The 5134-nt window shown below is 40.5% G+C and overlaps 1 pseudogene; it reads right to left on the reverse strand.

Moving 5' to 3' along the window:
- Nucleotides 1-3994: 3994 nt before the first annotated feature.
- LOC100759721 lies at nt 3995-4903 on the reverse strand (annotated as a pseudogene).
- Between the last annotated feature and the right edge of the window lie 231 nt (nt 4904-5134).

Genomic DNA, 5134 nt, shown 5'->3' on the forward strand with positions numbered 1-5134 from the left:
TGGGGGTGCAAACTTGTAAGACCACTTTGGAAATCTGTGTGGAGGTTCCTCAGAAAAATGGGAATCAGTCTACCTCAAGATCCAGCAATTCCTCTCTTGGGTATATACCCAAATAATGCACATTCTTACAATAAGGACATATGTTCACCCATGTTCATAGCAGCATTATTTGTAACATCCAGAACCTAGAAGCAACCTAGATGCCCCTCATCTGAAGAATGAATTGAGAAAATGTGGTACATTTATACAATGGAGTACTACTCAGCAGAAAAAAAGCAATGGAATCTTGAAATTCGCAGGCAAATGGATGGAACTAGAAGAAACCATCCTGAGTGAGGTAACCCACTCACAAAAAGACAAACATGGCATGTATTCACTCATATATGAATTTTAGACATGGAGCCTACAATCTTCTTCTCCAAAGAAACTAGGAAACAAGAAGGACTCTAAGAGAAAAATGCATGGACCCCAGAGAATGGAAAGGGGCCAGATCTCATGAGCTAATTGGGAGCATGAGAGGAGGAAAAGAGGAGGGGAGAAGAGGAAATGGAGGACCAGAAATGTTGAGTTTGGGGAAGAATAGAGGACAGCAGGATGAGAGATAACATATTAGAGGGAGCCATTATAGGTCTGAGGAGATATCTGGCACTAGGGAGATTTTCAGAGACCTACAAGGATGACACAAACTGACAATCCAGGCAATGGTGGAGAGGATAACCTAAATTCCCTTCCCCTATAATGAGATTGATGACTACTTTTTATGCCATTCTAGAGCTCTCATCCTGTGGCTGATGGAAGCAAAGGCAGACATCCACAGATATACACTGAACTGAACTCTGGAACCTAGTTGCAGAGAGGGAGGAATGAAGATCAAAGGGGTTGGTACCAGCCTGGCGAAACCCACAGAATCATCTGGCCTGAACAAGGGGGAGCACATGGATCCCAGACTGCAGCCTGGGAGGCTAGCACAGGACTGAATGTGACCCCTGAACATGGATGTCAATGAGGAGGCCTCTGCACTCTAGGGGGCCCCTGGAAGTGGATTACTATTTTTCCGTGGTGTAAGAAGGGACTTTGAGAGCCCATCCCATGTGAAGGGATGCACTCTGGGCCTGGACACCTGGGGGAGGGCCTAGGTCCGGCCCAGGATGATGCTGTGTACTTTGGGGAGCCCAGTTGAGGGCCCTACACTGCCTGGGGAGTGCAGGGTGGATGGGGTGGTGTATAGGTGGGGGTTGAGGGGAGGGTTTGGGTGGGAGGGGAGGGAGAAGGATTTGACATGTGAAACAAGCTTGTTCCTAATTATAACTAATAAAAATTAAAATATCAGAGACACCCTGTCTCGAAAAACCAAAAAATAATATTTTAAAATAATTTATAAAAATGACATACTAGTAAATATAATTTAGATGTGAATCTCAATATAGTTAATTTATACATAAAAATTAAAATATATTTAACGGATTAAGAGTCATGTCTGAAGAAAATATTTAATTTACCTTTGAGTTAAATTAAGTAATTCCTATTTATTTTCAGAGAACACTTTTAAGATTAATTTTTCTTTAAAATTACCTTCTTAAAATAATGAGACCAAAAGATTGTGCAGTATTAGGCAGATGTTTCGGTGAAGACACATAGTATTAGAGGGTGGGCTTGAAATTCAAGGGTTCAATTTCCCTTCAATATTAGATGAAAATATGCTGCATTTTTTAATTTGTATTCTTTAAACCATACTGGGATTTTTATAATTTAGGTACCTCAAAATTATTCCTTTACCAATATAGATAGCTAAGGAAGAATATTTTCTTACAATCTCTGAATCCTCCTTTTTTTTTTTAGAATTGAGGTGACTAGATTTGTATTTTAAATATGACCAAATGGAAGAGAAAAATAACATCTAATAGTTTGTATCAAGCTCTTTTTGATGGCAGTTCTCAGAAGTGATTTTAGGGCATCAGTTTCTGTAACCTGTATCTTACCAATGCATGTAAATATTTGTTCAATGTAAGCATATAATATTTGATATTTAGGTAAATACCCAAGATATTTTACTTATCCACTATTCATATTGATACTCTGAAACTACTTTCAGAGATGGGTTCTGAGTCCTACCAATAATATTTTGAATTATTGTGTAATTGTTGCAATAGCTTCATAAAATTAATTTACTTTCCATTTTACAGATAAATAACAGAGTAAAATGACTCGAAGAGGGTTCAACTAGAATTCTGGTTCCTACAAAATCATAGTTTCTTCAAACTAGTCCATATGAGTAATATGTTTGATTATTATTTGGAGACAATGGGAACCACTTCTATATTAATATTTATTTAGAGAGAGTTTTAATGTGATAATCACCTATTTTACAATATGACCAGACATATGAAAAGAAATGGTCTTGGTATTATGGCACACTAAGTAATGCTTATAATCAGGCATTAGACAAGGCATAGGCTGATGGATGTTATCATTAGAACTTTGACCCTCTTACCACATGAATTTTATTGTTCTGAAAAATCACAATGATTCTCAGTTGTCCTTTCTTTGTATCACTCCAACATGAGCATCCTTCTACCTGTTTGGTGAAGACTTGGCCTAAATGAGACATTTAAAACTTTACTTGTAATGGAGTAATGCATTAAGTGATGACATGCATAATTTTCACTGTGATCCAAATTAAATCACCATGTAATTAGGGAAATTGAGCCCCAAATGTCACCAACTGAATCCTCTAGTACTGTGAATGGGTTACAACTAATTGAGTTATTGGCTAAAGGAATCCCATGGGAATCCCCAAACAACCCAGATTACTTTCAAGACTATAGGCTGCTCTCTACAAACTGACAGCAAGGTCCCATTGCTGAAGCCAACACCTATACAACTCACTGACATGGAATATTGAGCAGGTGTCTACCTAGAAACTTCACCCCTTTAGGCTAGTGTTCTGGTCACCTAAAGTTACTATGCATGCTGCCAAAGGAGAAACTGAAACACAAACCCAGACACAAACACTTTTATCTACAATGGTGTCCTGCCTGTAAGATATACTAGAGCAATAATGGCGTAAAACTTGTGGGACTAACCAACAAATAATTGATCTGATGTACACTCCCGAGATGGAACCCATTTTCTACAATGCTTGAGTGACCAAGAACCTGAGACTAGATAGCCCAGGGACCTAGGGACCTGGGGTAAAACAAATACCTCTGTTGTCTAAAGATATGTAACAACAAAATGACTCTTAAGTCTTTTTGTTATATTTATAGATTAATGCCTTGCTCAGTGAGAGAACTTAGAACCCTTAGCTTTAAACAGGATGTCTCTGAAAAATCCCCTGCCTCATGGCTAAGGGAATCTCGAAGAAGAGGAAACAGAAAGAGTGTAAGAGCCACAGGGGATGAGGGACACCAAGGAAACAAGGCCTTCTAAACACAGCAGGACTGGTGTACAATTGAACTCACAGAGATTGAGACAACATGAACAGACCTGCATGGGTCTACACCAGATAACATTCTCAACTTGAAAGAAGTGGACACATGCTCCTATCCCTAACCCAGAAGCTTTCTCCAATTGATACCCACTTGCAAGTCAATGTTTAGTTTTCTCCAAGGGAGTTTCAATGGGGAAACAAACTACACTTACAGGTAAACTATATGTGCAGCAATAGATAGTCAATAGAAAACAAACTCAAGAGCATCTTTGGAGGGTCCTTGTTTCATCATGTCATGTCAGGACTTTTCCTTTATTTATTTATGTTTCAAACTTTAGCATTTTAACATTTCTTTTTTTAAGACATGGAATATTTTATTTAAAACCCATCAGTGAAATGGACAGCTTGGGTCTATGACAAGTGATTCGTATTTTAAACCATAAGTCAGTAACTGTATGAAAGCACACATTGCTGCACACAAATTAACTTATCAGACCACAACTTTCTTTGTTGGAACAGAATAAACTTCCCTGTAAAAGCATCACCTTTGTGACAATTAATTTACTATTCATTTCCTTCTTCCTCACCCTCTCCTTCAAGAGAATCCACACCCACCTCCCCCTAATCCTTCTCTAGGGCAGACATGTTCTCACGGGCCTCAGAGAACTCCCCCTCCTCCATACCCTCACCCACATACCAGTGCACAAAGGTATGCTTGGCATACAGAATGATCAAACTTCTCATCTAGGTGAGCCCAGGCCTTAGCAATGCCTGTGGTGTTGCTCAGCATGCACAGCACTCTCTGGACCTTGGCCAGGTCTCCACCAGGTACCACAGTGGGAGGCTGGTAATTAATGCCAACCTTGAAGCCAGTGGGACACCAGTCTACAAACTGGATGGTACACTTGGTCTTGATGGTGGCAATAGCAGCATTGACATCTTTGGGAACCACATCCTCACGGTACAGCAGGCAGCAAGCCATGTATTTACCATGGTGAGGGTCACATTTCACCATCTGGTTGGCTGGCTCAAAGCAAGCATTGATGATCTCTGCTACAGAAAGATGCGTACGGTAGGCTTTCTCAGCAGAGATGACAGGGGCATATGTGGCCAGAGGGAAATGGATGTTAGGGTAGAGTACCAGGTTGGTCTGGAATTCTGTCAGGTCAACATTCAGGGCTCCATCAAATCTGAGGGAAGCAGTGATGGAAGACACAATTTGACCTATCAACCTATTTAGGTTAGTGTAGATTGGACGCTCAATGTCAAGGTTTCTACGACAGATGACATAGATGGCCTCGTTGTCTACCATGAAGGCACAATCAGCGTGCTCCAGGATGGTGTGGGTGGTGAGGTTGGGGTTGTAGGGCTCAAGCACAGCAGTGGAAACCTGGGGTGCTGGGTAGATGGAGAACTCCAGCTTGGACTTCTTTCCATAACCAAAGAGAGCCGCTCCATCAGCAGGGAGGTGAACCCAGAGCTAGAAAAGGGTGGATCTGGATAGGAGGGATGTGGGTAGGGACTGGGAGGAATAGAGGGGGGGAAACAATAATCAGGATATAGTCCATGAAAAAATTCTATTTCAATAAAAGAAAAAACAGAAAAGAATCATCCACATATTTCTTGAGATTAACGTTCCACAGCTGAATGCAAGAACCACTAAATCAGCCTCAGTGTTCTGGATTTGTATAGGTATTAAGAAAG

The sequence above is a fragment of the Cricetulus griseus genome, chromosome X, assembly GCF_003668045.3.
Source record: "Cricetulus griseus strain 17A/GY chromosome X, alternate assembly CriGri-PICRH-1.0, whole genome shotgun sequence".
Taxonomy (NCBI): domain Eukaryota; kingdom Metazoa; phylum Chordata; class Mammalia; order Rodentia; family Cricetidae; genus Cricetulus; species Cricetulus griseus.